This window comes from Equus caballus, chromosome 10 (genome assembly GCF_041296265.1).
Source record: "Equus caballus isolate H_3958 breed thoroughbred chromosome 10, TB-T2T, whole genome shotgun sequence".
Lineage (NCBI taxonomy): Eukaryota > Metazoa > Chordata > Mammalia > Perissodactyla > Equidae > Equus > Equus caballus.
Window position 1 is genome coordinate 68,357,845 of NC_091693.1, and position 19,969 is coordinate 68,377,813.

The 19,969-nt window shown below is 47.3% G+C and overlaps 1 protein-coding gene and 1 long non-coding RNA gene across 19 annotated transcripts in view; one reads left to right on the top strand and one right to left on the bottom strand.

Moving 5' to 3' along the window:
• The window catches only part of TRAF3IP2 (TRAF3 interacting protein 2), a 40,400-nt gene extending 35,888 nt beyond the window's left edge, over positions 1 to 4,512 (bottom strand). For 3 of the 17 annotated variants that reach the window (XM_070225425.1, XM_005596882.4, XM_014734583.3), the window contains exon 1: positions 3,904 to 4,410. The gene's annotated coding sequence lies outside the window, so the exon portion shown is untranslated. Of the gene's footprint in view, positions 1 to 3,903 lie in introns of all 17 variants that reach the window. The other 14 variants (XM_070225418.1, XM_070225419.1, XM_070225415.1 and 11 more) reach the window with 9 other exon arrangements.
• Positions 3,634 to 16,656, top strand: LOC102148991 (uncharacterized). 2 transcript variants are annotated; one of them, XR_002810951.2, is made up of 5 exons: positions 3,634 to 4,015; positions 5,501 to 5,682; positions 6,802 to 7,039; positions 7,126 to 7,345; positions 11,489 to 16,656. It is a non-coding gene; the product is annotated as an uncharacterized lncRNA (long non-coding RNA). The 2 variants fall into 2 exon arrangements; XR_011422616.1 differs by lacking the exon at positions 5,501 to 5,682 and having other exon boundaries at positions 3,651 to 4,015.
• The last annotated feature ends 3,313 nt before the right edge of the window (positions 16,657 to 19,969 follow it).

Below are 19,969 nucleotides of genomic sequence, written 5' to 3' on the forward strand. Positions count from 1 at the left end.
TCAATTACAGATTCTCAAGGTCTTACTTCATTCCCCAGGGAGTAATTTTTTTTCTGAATGTCTAAAAGTCATGGATTTTTAAAGATCTGTAAACTCCTTAATGTTCTGTTTCCTGCCCAAACGCATGCAAACTTTCACAACACGGGTTTGCTGAGTGGAAACTGGTTTTGAGTGACCTGTTTGGCTCAGGTTCAAATTCCAGTGAATAAATACGTCCAAGTTTACTTGCAGAATTTCCCAGACAGAGAAGTTCTTCCATTTGGTTTGCCAGAATATTGGAAGCAGCGGCGAGCCCTAGAGACAGGAAACATTTACTAGCCTTGTTCATTCCCTGCACAGTACACGTCACATCAGGCTGGAGGCAGCACAGCATGACCTGACCTGATTTGAAGAAGTCGGATCTGGAACTCTTCTGAGCCGATGAACAAGGAGGCAATGAATGGACTAACAGAACGGACTGATTGCCACGTTGGAAGTTGGTCATAAACAGTTAGAGAACGACCTCGAACCAGCCCATGGGTTTTTGTTGGTTTGTTTCAGATAAGGTTTCTCCAAGCACACATTTGTGATTCTTAATTCAGTCCAGCTCCCAGAGTGAAACGGAGGAAGAGGCAGAAAGGAAAAATCAGGAGAGGAAGAAGGGATAGGAAGGAAGAAAGGAGAATGGAAGAGGAGAGAGCAAGGAAAGCGGGGAAACCTTGAAGGAAATTGTTTCAAATTTGCCCTTTATTGGTGTAGGAGAGAGATTTATTTAAATTGTGATTTTCATGTGTTAGTGGGTATGGGAAGGGGCAGTTGGAAGGAAAGGGGCATAACAAATACAGTGTGATAGGTGAGCTGGTAAGCCAGGAAGAGTCTGGGCAGACAGCACAGAGGAGGAAGAGAGATCAGAGATGGAGGCGACCCCGTGACCTTGGGAGGAGAAGAAGGAAAAACACTGGAACCCTGAGCACAGGAAAACAATGAGGCCGAGAGGAGCCAAGTTTCCCTCATCACTGAGGGAGCTGCCAAGACCCCGGCCAGCCCAGGTCTAAGGGGTGGAAGGAAGGGGGACACGTGGGCTGGGGCTCCAGTCAGTCTCATCACTCCCAAAGAGCTTGATTTCAGCTGCCTTATCAGGGAACTAAGCCAAACTGGCACAGCTCTCCGGGTCACGAGGTGGGAGAAAGCCCACTCTCCTCGCTCAGCTAGTTCACAACTTCCAGTCTTCAGGAAGGTCTGTGTACAGATCTGTCTACACACACAGACACACACACAGGCACCGAGCGAGCTGAGCTGTCAGGTATCGAAGCACACGTGGCCTAGTCGGAGGCCTGCTGGGCACGAAACCCAAATAATGTCAGAGGGAGAAAGGACAGCCTGGGTTTCAGGAACTAAAAATATCCTGGTGACAACGCACGGGGAAGAAACAGGAGAGGCCCGGGGGAGAGCATGTCAATTCCAACCCTCAGATGCTTTCTCACGGAACGACTGCAGGATTGTTTTGATAAGGAAATATGATCAAACATTAGGGGTCATTTCATTGGATCTGAAAGGAATTTAAAGTTTAATGTGCCTCATCTGAGCTCTTTTTTTTTCTTTCCTGCAGCAGTTGCTTGCAATTCATATATGTTTTTAAAGGCTAATCTAAAATTGCCTGCAGCAGAAAAATGATTTGAATTCAGGATAGTTCTGAGATTTCGATTCTGCAATGTGTAAAACATAGATTTAATTTAGACAAACTGCCCACATCATCTATCTTTCTGAGTGTCTGTTAAAGAAATCTGCAAATAGGACTGCCTTCTCCTTTGCTTATTTTCAGAGCATTTGAAAGTCACTAACTCCTTAATCCTGAGAGACGCAGGCTTAAATATTTTCTGTATTTGCACCCTCCCAAAGCCAGTATCCCCGAGTTATGGACCTTCTCTGCAACATGTCGGTTCACGGCCCAGACTTCACTCCTAGTCTGCCCGCCCCACCCAGTGAGCCCAGCAGACACCACACTGTCTCTCTCATGACACTCCATCATGGAATGAGCTGGAACTGTAACACCAGATTAAGAATGACTGTGGGTGGCCTTTCTGATCAGAGCTAGGCTGGCAGCCCGATTTCAGACAATGGTGCATCATTATTTGAAAATAAAATCAGTAACTCATCACAGGTGAAACATCTTGAAATTCTTGCCCTCTCATCCCAGCGGGATAGAGAGCCATCTAAAAACATGATGAAGACTACACCAGGGCCTCAGTCTTCCACAGAACGGTTTAGCAATACTGAAAGCCCTGAGTCAGCCTGTCCCGTCAGCCAGGGCCTGTTCAAACTGTAGAGGGAGACTAATTGCCCAGAAGAAACAATAACAAACCAAAAAAAAATGTGGTGGTTTGGAAGAGGTTAAGGATTCTGTGAGTCTGGAATCTAACGTGTCCAATCACGGTCATCAGCCTTACATGGTATCAGGATGTGCTTCATGGCTTCCTTTCACCTCCCATTAAAGGCCCCACACACAGTGACTGGTCTAGCCAAGGAGTGGTTTCCAGCTCCAGCTAAGTCAGTAACGCCGGCTCCTAGAGCCAGGCTTGTCTGCCAAGTCTCTGGCCTGCGTTGACTCTGTGGGCAAGTGGGCAGGTCAGCTCTTCCCGGGTAACCCAAATGGGACGTGAACTAATTCAAGAAACCCCCTGTTTTCTCCTATTTAGCTCAAGCCAATAATAACGCCTCAATTCCAGGCAGCCCTCCGGCGGAGCCACGTGGCTGCCCAGCCTTTCACCCAGACTATGCTTTACCTTTTACCTTGAGAGCAGATGGGTGAGGCAGAACTCAGAGCACCTTATGCGGAAGGAGCCTGGGCACCTACGAGGCGTTTGAGAGTATGCTGGGCGCTGGGCGGTAGAAAAGGATTAAGAAACAAAGTCCTTTTCCTCCAGGGACTAACCATGCAGTAGCAGGAGGTAAAATTAATAGTTTTGAAAAATCAGTAAACAAAACAAGTCTTCTAAGACCACCCATTACAGCTACCCCTCTGGGACTCCCATTACCCTATCCTGATTTTGGTAGAAGGGAATTTAGACAAAATCACATTAATTCTCCACCCTGACTCCCACCCCACATTTTATGGATGAAGAAATCCAAGCTGAGGGAAGCCAAAGTGAATTGCTTAAGTCGCAGAGCCAGCAAGGAGCAGGGGTGAGAACTTGAAATCAAGTTTCCTGTTCTCTTTTTAATTATTTATTTGGTCTCTATTTTTCCCTTCATTTAAAAATGTCCCCGTATTCTAAGAGACCATCTTGAACTTGAATGGCATGTGAAGCTTAATTAGCTTCTAAGACCAAGTAGTAGCGTTTCTCCCCTTATTTTCCCTGAAGGCTCCGTCCAGGGCCAGCAACTGTCTGGGGAGCTGGGGAGGGTGGGGGGTGTGGGGATGCTGAGAAGGCAGCTCGCAGCCAGCGCAGGGCCGGGGCCAAACCCCGCGCCCGGGAACGCGGTGTTGATTTTTTCCCTGCGTGAAACAGAGATGGAGAAAACTTGAGAGTTCCCCTTCCATCTCTGCCGCTGACGTGTTTCTGGGGCTGGAAGCCAATTTCTTCATCTTCGCCGTCCGCGGAGAAGGGGTGGGGGGGGGGGGCTTGTCTTAATCGAAACTTGTGGGGACACGAAGTACTCAAATGGTTCCCAGACAGCTCCGAAACGCACCAGAGGGCCGCCTCCCCTCCTCCGAGAGCTACTCCCCGGTCGCCTGCCTGAATTTCCCAACCACCGACACCTTCCCGCAGCAGAAGCCTGCCACTTCTCAGCCCGAGCTGGTCTCTACACGAACAGATTAAAGATGGGGAGAGGAAAGGAAGGCAGAACACTGCAGTAGAGGAGAAAACAGTGTTTTGGAAAATGGGTCAGAGGTTAGGCAGGCGACAACTCTGAACAACTTACCTTCGAACCTCCGCGCACAGACAGGCCAGGCCCCAGGGTGGTCCCGCTCTCTCTCCTCCTGTGTCTCCACCTTCGGTGGCTCCCGGCCTCCCTCCTCCCTGCCCGGGCCCAGGTAAGTCGTCGAACAGGCTCTGAGCAGGAAGTGGAAGTTGTATGCAAATTTCTACCCAAGCTAGGAAGCCTCGTTTCAGAAATCTCCCTGTGGGCAGTGAATCAACAGCCGAGAAGTCACTTTAGTTCTTAAAACAGAAACCTCCTTCATTCACTAGAAAAGGCCACTGACCAATTAGGCTGCATTTTTGTTTTCACCACCCAGCTAAGTGACTGCCGGCGAACATCTGCCCTGCCTGGACCCCAGCGCTGCCGCGGCGCCCCAGCCTGAGAAGCGCCTGGGGAGGGCTGGAACTGGGGCGTTGAGATCGGTTAGTCAGTCGCAGCTCCAAAGGAGGAGATTGGGGCAGATAATAGGGAGGAAAATGAAGCAAGAGCTTCTTACTATCTCTGACTGCTTAAAACATGAGCATCTGCTGCCCTTACCCACGGAGGGAGGACGCACTGCTCATCCCCCTGACAGCGAGCGAGTGCACACAGACCACACACACACAAACACACACACACACGGTCAGCCCCATCAACAGGCATGAAAAAGTGACTACTTTAAAGAAAACACATACACAGTCCTCCCCTGACTGCATTTTTCAGGACCTCGAGTTTATTTCCTCTCCGTCCCCTCTCCTTGTTCAACCAGTGGCCAGAAAGGAGGGCGGGGGCAGCAGAGTGTGATGCGAGCTGTGGGGGCAGGAGCTCTGGGGTCAGAGAGAGCTGAGTGTGAACTCGGTTATGCCACTGGCCAGCTGGGCACCACTGCAGGGTGCCTGGACAGGCACATCGTGCTCCTGGTGCTGGCCTTGATGGAGCGCCAGCCCACTGAGCTAGCCGTCTCTCCACCCTTGTGCAGGGGACAGGCCCCAGAGCATCCCCGTGGCTCAAGCGGGCCATGTGAAGCGGGTTGCTCCACATCCTACAAGCAAAGGGAATGAGGCTTGTTTTTAAATCAGCATGTACAGGTTATATATGTACATTATGGTGTATCCTCACAATGGAAAACTACACAGCCGTTAAAAATTACAAATGTTTCTTTATCTATATGTTTATTTCTACATACTAGCATGGAAAAGTCACTCTGAGATTTTCTTTTTTGAGAAACATGGTCTCATTTTTGCTCATATATATGACAGATAAACACACATACATACGTATATAGATTTGTTCACCATAGGTCCCAGCACCCAACACCGCCCAGAACATAGTAGGGAATCACTATATATCTTCAAATGCCCAAGAATGACAGAAATGTCTGGAAGGATGCATGCCAAACTGCTAAGGGGTAGTCACCTCCAGGGAGCGGGACTGAGGGGAGTGAGAGAGAATAGAGAGCTCTTACACTATTTGCGCATATGGGCCCTTGATTCCCTTTTCCACAACAAGCGGGTGGTACTTTATTCATTAAAAAGAATAAAGATTAAAAGAAATAGTACTTATTACCTTGGCCTTGAACTTTCTGCCTTGAAATTATTAGTATAATAATCTTTTTTAGGTTAGGGGAAAACAGCATTCTCTGTAGAGTGTTGGTACCAGGACACTTTGAAAAGGCTGTCTGTGTTTGGAGGTGAGGACAGCAAAGAGAGGAAGAGCGTCATGGGAGAAACAAGAGAATGCTTCCACTTCTCTTCGGTGCCCATAAACGGACTGGGGAAGCCTGGAAGATGCTTCTCTGAGGTACTACCTTTGGGACACAACCCGTCAGGAAGAACAAGGGGCATCTTTTTTTCCATTTCTTCCACCAGCTGTTTCCCAGATGTGAGGCCTAAGGGCTCCGAGGGATGAGCCCAAGTGCTGTAGTGTGACTTTTAATTGCTCTTGGCTGGGCCTTCCTCCTGCCTCCATTTATCCTGAGCAGAAAGGCAGGCACCTGGGAGAATGAGTTTCCTACCTCAGGGCCTCCTGAAAAGCAGCCTGCGGATGTAAACTGTTCAGAGAGAGTGTCCTCAGTACGAGAAAATTCTATGTGAACATGCCTGAGGCAGTCACAGGGAAGTACAGATTTCAGGGAAAGTGTCACAGAGTCTGGAAATGAACACCTCTGGCCCCCAGGAGACCCCACTGGTGTTTTCAGGCTAACACACACATGCTTTTAGCCACCATCACAGGAGAAGAACTCTTCACTGAGGACCTACCATACACTACCTGTTAGTGCGTTCAGTCCCCCAAACAGTCCTGTGTACTGTCATTCCCACTTTATCTGGGAGGACTCTGAAGCTCAGAGACACTGAGTAACTTCTCCAAGGTCACACAGCTAGTCTGTGGAGAAGGAATCCAGAACCGTCTCACTTCCAGATGGATGTTACTTCCCCTCCCTTCGTTACCTTGTTGTAGTCTGTTCCTTCCTACATGCTTGGGTGGAACATGGGTGACTTGCTTTCTTTGCACAATTCTTGACAACGCTTAAGAGGGAAAAAAAGGTATAGGCAATGAAAGGGTGGGGCTGAGACCGTGTCAGTTCCCCTGGTACTGTGTTTATAGGGTGATGGCTGCTGTGTAAATAATGGATGGCGTAACCAAGATGTGGGTCAGCCCTCTGCCTCTGGTTAAAAGTCTAGGAGGCGAGGACTCTTGTTTGCCAAATTCTTGAGTTGCTCAGTGTTCTTGCAAGAGGCATAATTAGATAAAGGTCAGCTCTCTCCATCTCCATAAACAAAACAAAACAAAACCATTTGGACCTAAAGCTCAGACTCTCCATTCCACATCATTAAACTATGAAAAGAAAGGAAGAGAAAGGAAGGGATTCATTCCTTGGACAGACCTGGATTTTCCATTTTTAAATTCTATGCTTTCAAGTGCTGAAAGCGCAGAGTGAAACTGTGACACACCACGAGGAAGAGAAGAAACTCCCGTCATGCACTCCCCTGGGAATGGTCCTTGTTCGAAGGGTCCCTGGCGCTCAAACACCAGTGGCAACTCTCTCCACAACTTCTCAGTCGTGCAGCCCCTGCTGGGATGGAGGCAGGAGAGAAGAAACACTCAGGCTCCCAGTGTCGAGTCCTGCCCTTCAGTTACTCCAGTCCCTCAAGCTTTGGTGAGTGCTTGCCTTATTCCAGACATGCCCTAGGTGCCAGGCACGGCAACCGAAAAATTCTCAACATGTTCTTCCGTCTCCTTCAGAAGCAAAAACTGTGGCGATGCAGGCAGTTCCCAGCCGACTTGCCCCTAGACGAAGCTGAAGAGTCGCCGGTTGCTTCTTCTCCACTGCTTGGTGGGCAGCTTCTCATCCAGAGGGGCTGCAAGACCCAGGCAGATGCCAGAAGCCATCACCGCCCTCCTCCTCCACTCCCCACTCAGCCCCTGGTCCTGCTCCACTAGTGCGGGTGCCCCTTCCTTCGAGGTGAGTTCCCCTCTGGAACTTTTTTCTGCTCTGTCAGCAGACTGAGTCAGGACCTAACAAATCCAGCAAAGAGATCTTGGTAATGCAGACCCTCACAAGGAAAGAATTAGCTCTCAATCTTTCTCTTTCCAAGAGGTTCCTTGACCCCAGTACAGATTTTTCATCTCTTTCCCCTACTAAGGGGATATTGGGAACAGCAGCTTTTGTCAAGTTACAAAAGGTCCTGTCATACCATTTCCCAAGGGCAGTGGCTGCCTACCCACCTTACATCTGCCTACTTAAAGGGAATCACTCTAGGTTCTCCCAGAAGCCAAAGGTTATCTGCTTCAAAGTGACTCTCTTTGTCATCAACCAGAACCAAAGTTGTTGGCAGCTTCTCTTGCTAAAAAATGATTTAGTCCTAACACACTGGGCTCCCCATTACTACCACCACAATAATGGAAGCTAACCTTCAGATATTGCTTATGGAGTACCAGCAGTATTCTAAGAACTTTGCATGCATTTACTCATTTAATGCTCATGATATCTCTATGAGGTATTGACCAAACACTGACATTGGGTCAACAACAGACCACATGTTCAATACCATCTAGGTGTGTGTAAGTGCACGCTATGATGTTTGCACAACAATGGAATTGCTCAACGATGAATTTCTCAGAAAGTTTCCCATTTGTTACGCAATGCATGACTGTATAAGATTAGCTACCATTTACTGAGTATCTACAATGTGCCAAGTGATTCTCATCATCTGTATAATGAAGTGGAGAAATTTATTCATCAGAATTCCAGACAGCTGCTTTCCAAGAGAGAATAGCAGATAGAGACCAGATTCTGCTTCCCATGGAGACCCAACACAGCAGGGCAAGTCAGATGAGAGAGGGATATTTGGAGAGCGACAATGAGAAAGTAGCATGAGCCCAGCAGAGGAGGGGGAGGAGACACAGCAGTGTGGCAGCGAGAGAGAAGCCACTCGACACCCCTTCAAGAAAACCTAGGATAAATAATCCTACACTGTTTGCCAAGTCTTCTCTAGTTGGGTGTTCTCAATTGTTCGATGTTTGGACATGTACATGGGCAGCTTTATTTAGGTTACATTTAAAAATTAGGATGGTTACTATAAAGAAAAAAAACAAGTGTTGGCGAGGATGTAGAGAAATTGGAACCCTTGTGCACTGTTGGTAGGAAATGCAAAATGGTGCAGCCTCTATGGAGAACAGTACGGCAGTTCCTCAAAAAATTAAAACTAGAACTACCACATGATCCAGCAATCCCACTTCTGGGTATGTACCCCCCAAAATTGAAAGCAGGGTCTCCAAGAGATATTTGTATACCATGTTCTTAGCAGCATGATACACAATAGCCAAAAGGTAGAAGCAACCCAAGTGTTGGATGAATGAAGGATAAACAATATGTGGTGTATCCATACGATGAAATATTATTCAACCTTAAAAAAGGAAGGAAATTCTGACACGTGCTACAACATGGATGAACCTGGAGGGCATTATGCTAAGTGAAATAGCCAGTCACAAAAGGACAAATGCTGTACGATTCCACTCATATGAGGTACCTAGAATAGTCAAATTCGGGGAGACTGAACTCAGAATGGTTGTTGTCAGGGGCTGGAGACAAGGAGGAATGGGGAGTTCTTGTTTAGTGGGGACAGAGTTTCAGTTTTGCAAGCTGAGTAGAGTTCTGGAGATGGATAGCGGTGATGGCTGCACCACAATGTGAATGTACTTAACGCCGCTGAACTCGTACGCTTAAAAATGGTTAAGTGGGTAAATTTTATGTTATGTGTATTTCACCACAATTTAAAATAAAATAAAATCCCCAAAGCAGCCCTGTGTGGCAGGTTTTAGACCCTCATTTCACAAGGGAGGAAATTAAGGTGCACAGAAGTTAGGTCGCTTGCAAGGGCTGCCTAGCTGGGTTTCAAACCAGATCTGACTCCCCAAGGAGGCCACACCTTCCCCTGCACCATGCTGCCTGGTAGCCACTGCAGGGGCAAGGTGGGTGCGGACGTATGCTGAAGTCACACAGCTTCATCGGCTTTCTGTGCCCTTTTCCCTCTCTACACTGCCCTTCCTCTCACACTGTTTTTTTCTAGTGTCCTTATTCTCTCCTCTGCCTTTCTCTCATCAAAAGGTGCTCTCAGGAAAAAATCCTGATCACTCATTTGTACCCAAGTTACATGGTGTGAATTTAAATCAATATGCTGCCTCTCGGAGGGGTGCTTGCATTTTAAGCCTCATCACCCTCTATGAACTGAAAGCCTTTGTTCCATATTAAAGGAATTTCAGGCATCAGGGAGCCAGCAGGGAGGAACAGAAGGGTGGCAGTGGCAGGCAGGGCAACCACAACCCAAAGAAACACACTAAATGGTGGAAACTTCAGGCACAAGTTTAGAAGGGAGATATCTTTTATGGACAGACTGATCTTCCAGGCTCCACGAAGATGTGAGGTGTAGACGCAGAGGAGGTTCACGTTAAAGCCTCCCCATTGAGCAAACTTGTTGCCTAACTTCCAGCCTCCACACTTTTGTGTGTCATCCGAACTGTGCACATCCTAGAAAGGAGAATCTAGAGGCTTGATTTCCACAGGGTCTCATTGCCCTGACAGTTCTCCATGCCTCTTCTCTTCCTTTTACCCTGTGAAATTCCAGCCTAACGCAGCTGGGTGCAGTAGCTGGAGATGTCTGGCCACAGAACCTGAGCAATCATGCCTTTAGGGTCAAGAAAGCACTTCACGCACTCAATGACATAGTGTGTTGCATAGAACCTAAGGCAAGTCCCGTGGACGTGAATGCCCGTCTTCCGGGCCCTCACAACCTAAGACAGAGCATTCCCAGGGAGTGGGAAAGACATTGCACCAAAAGCATCCAGGTTAAGAGCCCTGGCTCCAAGTCAGGCTCTTGATTTGAGTCCTCACTCCACCTCCTGCCAGCTGTGTGACCTTAGGGAAGTTTCTTGACTTTCTCGTACCTTGGTTTCTTAAGCTGGGAAATGGGAATAGTAAGGTTTCTCTTAAATGGGTAGTCAAGGCTCCAAATGCACCAGTTCTGGCTGCTGCCTTTGCGTGAAGAAAACATCTCTGTCCTCCAGGGGGGTGAAGCCTCTCCCCCAGCACAGAGCTTGGTGAGTGGGGACCAGGGTAGATCTTAACCCCACCTGCTTCCTTGGCCAGGTGCAAACTGCACAACTGTCCACAGCAGCCCCATGGGATTATTATGAAGACTCGATAAAATGACCTGTGTGCAGTGTCTGGCATTGTGCTTGGTAAATATTAGCTGTTATTATAATAATAAATATTAAATAAATGCACAACTCAATTAGTACAGAGAATCCGTTATCAGTCAATACTGTAAGGGAAAGAAAACTCAACAAAATATCAGATAATACTAAAATATTCATAGGCAGCAATAAGACATTTCTATGCTAACAATTGAATAAGGATGTATCGTGTGTCAGAGACTTTACTGCAGATCAGAGAATCCAACCCCATGTGAGGATCCAGTTGGGGAAAAACCAAAGGTGGAACCACATACCTCTTGAGGGCTTTTGCCCGCCCTGCTCTGTACTCTGTTCTGGGGACAGAGTGACCACTTGCCTCTCAGACCACAGAAAAGCTCAGATACAAGCAGAGTTGTTCTTTGCTCTCTAAGCTTGCTGTCTTGCTGCTCACACCTTCCTGGCAGGAGAAAAATTATGTATTCTCTTAATTTAAAAGATCTTCCCTTTCAGCTTTGCCTGGTTGGCAGAATGCATATAGAAGCAAGCGTAAAGAGGGACAGCAATGCTATCTATAAGAAAGATGTTCTTAGAATTGCATCTGAAAACCAATAAGGCCAGTAAATTTTACTCTGCGTGTGTGTGTGTGTGTGTGTGTGTGTGTGTGTGTTGAGAGAGAGAGAGAGAGAGAGACAGAGAGATTCTACTATGAGATTTTGCCAGAAAAACCCAAAAGAAAACAAAAAACCCACAACCTTTTTTTCTATACCATTCTAGCTTTCCTCATGAGCTCACATTTCACTCAAAAGTAGGGAAAAGACCTTATGCTTGCCAGTCAGGGTGAATTCAGTCTCTCAGTTTGGTCTCTCTTTGGTAATTATTCAGTCTTTTGGCATTTTTCTCTTTTTCTCTTCAGCACAGGGTCAAGATGTGGAGGAGAGCCTGCGTGTCTTCATGTCAGTGAAGGCAGGGCCTCAGGTCCATGCCGGCCTTTTGGGTTCCCTGTGGAAACAGTCTTTGTCCCACTGGGCACTTTGCTCTTATCTTAAGATAATGAAAAAGCATGACAAGCAAGACCCTTCTGAAAGCTCACCATGGCTCTCCTGGAAGGGTAAGCTGACTTGTTCTTCACCTTCCCCAGGAGACCCTCTCAAGAAACTGGACTGAGCTTGGTGTGGCTCAACCTAGTTTGGGTTGTTGATGCCTAGAGCAGAGGCTGAGAGTGAACCCCAGTATCCATTCTCTTCTTCTGCCATAGTAATAGAATCTTTAGTTGGGCAAATGGCCACCCAGAATAAAGACTATATTACCCAGCCTTTCTGCAGGTAGGGATGGTCGTGTGAACTAAGCTCTGATTAATGAGATATGAGAAGTGTCATGCCCTTCAAGCAAAGGGGCATGCCTTTCTCCTCTTCTTTCCCCTTCTCATTGGCTTGACCATGGATTTAGTGGTGGGGGTGAGCTCTTGGGGACCAAGTGGTTGATAGCAACACCCCAAGGATGGTGGAGCAACAACTTGGAAGGAATCTGGGTCCCTGATGACACCAGAACCTATGTCCTAGGCATGTAATATTCTACAAGACTTCTATTTGACTTTGATTTGATTGCCTTATTGGGATTTTCCTGCTATAATTGCATCTCAAACCCCCTTCCCCCACAAGAGCTTTAGGTAGGAGATAGGTTTTCCCCGAAGATTGTGAGCATTTCCGTTACTAGCAATCTTGAGACGAGCTCAACCATAGGAAGGATTTGAGGACTAGGACAAGCCTTAGACCAAAATGGGAGAATAAGATCTTCCTCTCTTGGGGCCTCCTGGATAGGGCCAGGACCCTATATAGAGGGCATGTCCTCTGTGAGGAGGTGAGCTAGTCTAAGAGAAGAAGTTGTAGGCTGGGACTCCCTGAAGATGGGCTAGTTCTAAGCTGGAAACAGACAAGCGAAGGGGAGCCGGCCCCTGACTGGCACTGAGGCTGACAAGGAAGCTAAAGCCATGAGACCTTGATAACCCATGAGACAACCTCTCTCTCTTTCTCTCTCTGTCTCTCACACACACACACACACAGCAGAAACGTCAGCATTCTGGGTTGCTCTCAGGCCCTTTGAGGGAGCTTAATTTCTGGCAATAGGTGGGGTTCAAGCCCTCACACTCTGACTATTTTAAAGGAAATATTAACTGGCATTTGGGCTGGAGGCAGAGGGAGGTCCAAGGCTAACGACACCTGAGAAGGAGGTAATGTTTGTCTTCGACTCCTTGTCATTAATCACTTCCCTTCGTCGGCTCTGGGTGCCCTTCTTTCAGGGTACCATCTTCCCAAGAGACTCCTCTCACAGAGGGGGTTGTTTCGCCTCCTCACTGGCTCCACCCCTCCAGGCCTTCCACTGTGACTGCCACCAGGTCCTTTGTTCCCCTTGACCCTTTCCTGCCCCAGATCTGGCCAACTGTCCGCCGTCCGCATGCTCTCTGCCTCCTCTGACACACTCCTGGGGCTGGTAAGGGAGACACAGAAATGGAAACTGAAGCCACTTGCCCAAGGCCACAAGGCTAGTAAGTGGTGCAGCTGGGACTTTACCCCATGCAGTCTAACTCCAGGCTCTGGGCTCTGACCTAAATGGTCCAGACTTTAGAGATCATCTTTCCCTTAACAAACAAAGAAAATGACTCAAGTCCGTCTCCCACATCCTGTGGGAAGTCCAGCAGCTTCCCCAACATTTCCAAGAATTTCTGGGTGGTAGTGGTTGACTTATATTCTCTTGGTTATTCCCACTTAAATTCTTGATCCCTTTAAGTTCTCTTTTTCCTCCAGCATCTGCTGTCCTCTGTCCCCTTCCCTCACCCAGTGCAAGAGCACCGTCTCTCCCCCATATTCCCCAAAGCACACCTAAGCCAAAACTGTTCTTAAGGACTAGAAATATTTGGTGATAGCAGAGGGTCACCACACCATGGCAGAGCTCAGCAAAGACCTGCAAATTCAAAATGGGGCATGACCATTCTGCAGGTTCACTCCTACATTTACAGGGATGGGGCAGGAGGACTAACAGAGGCCCAGTTCTCACTCTCTCTCCCACGCTTTGCCTGACACCAGCTCCATCCTGCCCATGAGGGACCTGCTGTGTGAACACCCCAGCCCACGTTTGAACTCTGTAGCACCCCCTTTGGGAAGAGGCCTGCATAAGATCAGGGAATTCTGTGGTCCCAAAGGAGGGGAGAGGCTCAGTGTGGACACACCCATTGGCCCCATGCAGTGCTGGGCTGGCTAGCAAAGGCTCCTGAGGGAGGAATCAGCTCTTCCTAACTCCACTTTCACTGGCATCACACTGGTAGCTTGAAATCAGCTATGATGTGGTGAGAATATTTACACAATGGGACCTGGCAAACATTGCAATCTACAAATCAGGGTTTTTTTCCTAGAGAGCCTGTTTATCAGTACATCACTGGCCCACAGACACCTCGCCCTGCGCATAGGAGCATAGCTGGAAAAAGGCCAGATGGGAGCCCTCCAAGGCGGCGGTTCTCAGATTTTGCTGCATATTCGAATCACCTGAGAGCTCTTGTGGGGGGCTGTCAGTATTTTAAGTTTCCTAGGTAATTCCAATGTACAGCCAAAGTTGCAGGCCAATGCTCTAAAACATCTCTTATCAAAATTTAGTGTCCATATAAATTGTTTGGGGATCTCTTCAATGACAGATCTGGTTTAGTAAGCCCAGACGAGCCTGGGAGTCTGCACTTCTGTCTCAGGTGATACTGATGCTGCTGTTCTGTGGCCCACAGTTTGAGCAGCCAGGGTCTAAAGCACAGGACCCAAGGGTGGCACTGCTATTCTGAGGATCCTCAGCTTTGCCTGTCAAGGAGAATTTCTCACTGGAGGTACTTTCTCCTTAAGCCCTGACCCCAGCCATTTTTTGGAGCCTGTGCAGATGGACAGCTTTCACCCTATTCTGGGTAACGGGACACCAGTCTCTCTTGGTGCTTGGGGAAAACCCCCAAATTCCTGCCGTCTCATTATGCAGATCACTTGAGTTCTCCTTCCAGACTGTGCTGGGAGGCTCACCGTTCGTAACCAAACAGGTGTTTTCCTAAACAATCAAGCCATTTTCCTTTGGCTTCCCCTGCACACCCATCGCACACCTCCAGAATTCAGACACACGCCTGCAGTGATTTATTTTTTGTATCAATTGCTTTCCTCTTTACATGGCAAAGACTAAGGCTTAGTGATAAGGGCCCTGATGCGGGTATAAACACCCGTGCAGAGCAGGCTATGAGGCCTGGGAACAAGGCAGGAGGTGCAGAAGAGAGGCCGCACCGAGGAGCCCAGAGGGGAATCCCTTAGTCACACAGGCTGCGTCCCCAGACCCTTAGCGAAGAGAAACACAGGACTTGTCTTGGAACCAGAATGCTGGTGAGTCTTTCAGTTTTTTGTGTAAAAGTGTAACTAGAGACTGATAAAACTACTCCTAATTCTTCCCGCAGTGCAGGTTCGGTCACTTCAGCAAAGCTGTTGTTGCTTAAAGCCTTGATTAAAGAAACTCCCCTGTGTTTCTCTAGATGGCTCTCTGGACAAGGTGACCCTATCTGAGCAGCAGAATCAAGGTTCTGACACCCACAGTGGCCTTCCTGAGGCCGACAGCACTTTACAAGGTCCTGTGGCAGTGTGGGGTGGGTCTGTCTGAGCAAGTTCACGTGCCAAGGCCAGTCCTTGCTCCTCATCGCTCAGGGCTGACCTGCCCCAGAACGACTTGCTTGGGGATGTTCCTTGTAGTGATGGGAAGTTAGGTCTAATCTAAGCTGCCCTGGTGTCCCCCACTCCCCGAGACCCACTCAGTTCTGTTTCACAGGCTGTGCATTTTTCTCGTCTCTGAGAGGGTGAGTCTTGGTTTCCGGCCTGTTGGAACGTTTCCTAAGCAGGGCTTTCCTGCCTGCATGTGACTCTGGGCTTCGCTCTCATTCTTCCTATTTGCTCAGAGGGCCAATATCACAACTCCATTGCACTTAACAGATTTTAGCTGAAGGTTTAGGGACAGTGGAGGGGAATTATAGCCCAGGGCAGACCAAGTAAGATTATTAGAGCAATTTAGAAGCAACTATGAGGCATTCTAGCTTCACTGGCCATCTTTGTCTTGGCGAATATCTCATTGGCCATCTTTTACCTTAGGATCCCCTGACCTGGGTGGTATAGAGCTTGGTCCCCTCTCTCCAGAGACCCCTTCTCTCCCTCCTTTCAGGGCCCTAGACCCCCGTCTCAGTACCACCAGGGAAGACAATATTCTTGCAACTTTATCAGGCAGTACCATCAAGTTCCTTTGCTTGGTGGTAACTTTCTCCTTCCTGACCAGTGAAAGGAATCTCACCTTTCACAGCCAACCATGATCCATCAAGGTCATTCCAAAAACAGGCATCTACCACTGAGATCAATACTAGTCCCTAAACGCCAAAAGTGATCATCATTTTATCTTTTTGTAATGATTTTTTTTCTTTCTGTTACATCAGAAATTTTAGAAATATTAAAAACAAGTTAGGAAACAGTTTGGCAATTCCTCAAATAGAAACGTATCCCCCAAAGTACTGGAAGCAGGGACTTGAACAGATATTTGGACACACATGTTCATTGCAGCACTAGTCACAGTAGTCAAAGGGTGAAAATAATCCAAATATCCATCAACGGAAGAATGGGTAAACAAAATGTGTTATATCCATACAATGGAATATTCAGCCTTAAAAAGGAATGAAGTATTGATTCAGGTTACAACATGCATGAACCTTGAAAACATCATGCTAAGAGAAATAAGCTAGACGTAAAAGGACAAATATTGTATGATGCCACCTATACGAGGTTCCTAGAATGTCAAATGCATAGAAAGAAATCAGAAGAGAGGTTACTAGAGGCTGGGAGAGGAGAGAACAGGGAGCTATCATTTAGTGGGTCAAAGTTTCTGTTTGGGATGATGGAAAAATTCTAGAAATTGATAATGGTAATGGTTGCACAACGTTCCGAATGTACTTAAGGCCACTGACTTATACGCTTGGAAATGGTTAAAATGGTAAATTTTGTGTTACGTATATTTTACCTCAATAAAAAAATATTAGGAGTCTTGGCTCTTTCATCTTCTACACCCTCAGGCAAGACCCTCCTCCATACAAGTCCCTGGGGGGCCCTAGAGGCGAGAGGCGGGGCTGAGGGCAGGGTTAGCTGGTCCTTGCAGCACAGCTGTGTCTATAAAGCAAGAGGGCTGTTTTTCAGATTCTGCTTCTCTTTGGGACTCAGCATCAATGCTTGGCTCACCGGTAAGCCTTCCTTCTAAAGATCCCAAATGTTTTGCTGTCTGCAGTTTCCACCTGTCTTTTGATTGGGTTGAAGCCAGCTCCCTCCCTGGGATTAATATTCACAACAAGCAGTGAGCGATTAATTTAGCCAGCTGAAATTTATTGTGCACTCGCCTTAACTCAAAGCCGGCTTCTGCTGGGTGTTTATTTCTCGCCATTGATGCATTGCACATGACAGCCCCTCAGCATCTGAATTTAAAGCACATCATTGTACAGAATTCCTGCTGCCCCCCTACCGCTCCCCAGACCCCCTGAAATCTACAGAGCTCGGAGTTCCACACTGTGTCTCAGAGAAGGTAATTCTGGATTGCTGGCCTACGGGAACAGTTGGGAGCCTTGAGGCAGTTTAAGATTTGGATTTCATGCCCAGCACATCGAGCTGGTGAGTCATTTCATTTCAGGGAGTTTCAGTCAATAAATTCTGACTCTAACTTATGAGCACATCCCACTCCACTCCCGCTGTCACAAAAAACAACCAAAGAGTCTGAGGCTGGATCTCAGACCAAGCATGAAACCCTCTGTGCCCGGTCCATCCTCACTCAGGATTCACACGTGCCATCGGGCATTGGGTAGCTCATCCAGCCCCGAACCCCCGCCTCCCGCCTCATCCCGCTTCACCTCACCCCACTGGCCCACCCTGCAAAGTACTGTCTAGAGACGACACTAACTGCTGGTGCCCAACAAGGCAGAATAAAGGCCCGTGTGCTCACCGAGTTCCATTTGGAGTGTGCGACAATTTCAGAGCACAAATGGAAAAAGAAAAAAAAGCAGGTTTGAAATCTATAGCTGGCTTTTATCAAACCAGAACTTGTAGCTCTCGGCTGACAATCAGCCAGCAGCTAAAGCCCATGAGGGACGGTTCTTACTCGGAGCTGCTGGCTGGCTATTAGCTACCAGCAGCCTTCTGACCCCTTTTCCAGGGAAGTAACAGCTGGCAGCTGACAAAGGCACTGGCAGAGTGGGCAACTTTCGCTTCTCCTGAAATGGATATAAGATTGGCAGGAAATAAGGCATTTAAAATAGGACGATTATAAGCATTTTTACTTGCCTTTCTTTATTATGCTTTTGGATTTTGGCTCTGATTGCTAAAATGTATTATGTGCTAAGGAGCTTCGATGGCATTTTTCTGCAAAGTAGATGTCCCAGCCCTTTCTCTGTCACTAAAACCAGCCCAGATAAAGTTGCTTTCTATGAGTGTTGTTTACTTAGCTGTTTTTAAAACAGTTGTTAATAAACAAAGATGATGGACTAGTGGCCATGAGATTATAGGCACTTGAGTGTGATGCTGCTGACAAATTAAAACATGGCTTTAGCTTTTCTGAGCCTGTCAGGGAGGGCTTTCTGTGGTGTTGGAGGAGTTGAGGAAAAGTGAAATCGGGATAAAGTGAAGCAGAGATGGATTAACTAGCAGTCGGTTGGGTAAAGATCACTTTAGCCTAATTTCTCTCTTTGTGCACCGCCCAGCCCTCCATTTTTCTGTCAGAAAGGGCACAAGGTGGGGGGATACACAGAGGCCCCAGCTGAGGAGCAGGCGATGGTGAGATGGGATAACCCTCCTCGGAGAGTGGAAGGACACCGTGTGAGGACCCCACACCTCCGCCACTTTCCTTCTAGCTGCTGTGCTGTTTCATCTCTCTTTGCAGGGCATAGCACTGTGGGACTGTAGCCAATACACTATTGGCAACATTACTGTTTTTATTCTGGCGATAATGTTACAATCTGCTATTGTAACGGTTGGTCTATATCAAAAGTATTCATTAAAATGTAGATGTTCAAGGTAACGTCCAAAGAGCACCAGATGGATGAGGACAAGAAGGCTGGGTTCTGAACCGAAGCGGCCAAAAGGATAGAGAAATATCTAGAAGGTCAAAAGACTAGACTAGATGGATGCAGTGTGTTTCCATGACATGTTTAAATGACACGCATATATATACATTTTGATTTAGTAAGCAGAGAATTTTCAGAACACTGTGTTCTGTTTCTTATGTTCTTGCCTAAGAAAAAAATGAGTCAACGTTGAGAGGAAGGCTTATTTTTCAAGATGGTGGACTGGGCACATGGGTTTCTCTTTGCTGTCTCCCAAGGACCCATTAAAATGCTGAAGAAGGAATATGAAAAAGGTATACCACACAACATGAAGAGACCTGGGGATCAGGATCAGGGGACTGTGGGAGAAGGAGGGTAAGAACGAAGACAGTTGACTTTCTAAATAAGTTCTCTGTACCATTTGTTTTCTAAATTGTGTAGATACATTACTTTGATAAAAAAAAATTTTATTTTTAAGTTGGAAGGGACCTTTGTTGTCTTCTTCCTACTCCAATATTTTTGGGGGGGGGGGTGGTGAGGAAGATTGGCCCTGAGCTAACATCTGTGTTCCTCTTCCTCAATTTTGTATGTGGGTTGCCACCACAGCATGGCTTGATGAGTGGGGTAGGTCTGCGCCCGGGATCTGAACCCTTGAACCCAGGCCGCCAAAACAGAGCGCATCGAACTTAACCACTATGCCACCAGGCCAGCCCCCTTACTCTAGTTTTTAATCAAGACCACACTTACACCATCCTAAAGACACAGCTGCCATCCTATTTTAACAACCCCCAGAGAAAGGCAACAGCAGCCTCTCCTTAACTGAGCCATTTCATCGTCTGACAATCCTCGTGGTTTTGATTCTCATTTTCATTGCAGCCTGAAGGTGATAACGTCCTGTCTGAAGGAGCTAATGCACACCCGGGGAGCAGCCCAGCTCCGTTCAATGAAATAAAACGTCCAGAGCTGTTCTCTTCATGTTTTATATGGCAACAGACTTTTATGTGTGATTAAGAAACAAAATAACAAAGGGAGGAATGTACTGAGCTTATCAAAGTACAATAGTTGCTGCTTCACCAGAAAAACCAGTGCTTTCCTTCTATTCTGGTGCTGTTAAGCTGACCCTGGGGAATGAAAGACGCTTTGCTCTGAAATAAAGATTAACACTTAACAGCTATAGTCAGCCCATGGCAAAACTGTGAAATAGGCAAAATTTGTCATTAGGACTTTTCCATCATCCCTTGCTGAGTATTTCTTCGTACTGTCCCGTCTCTC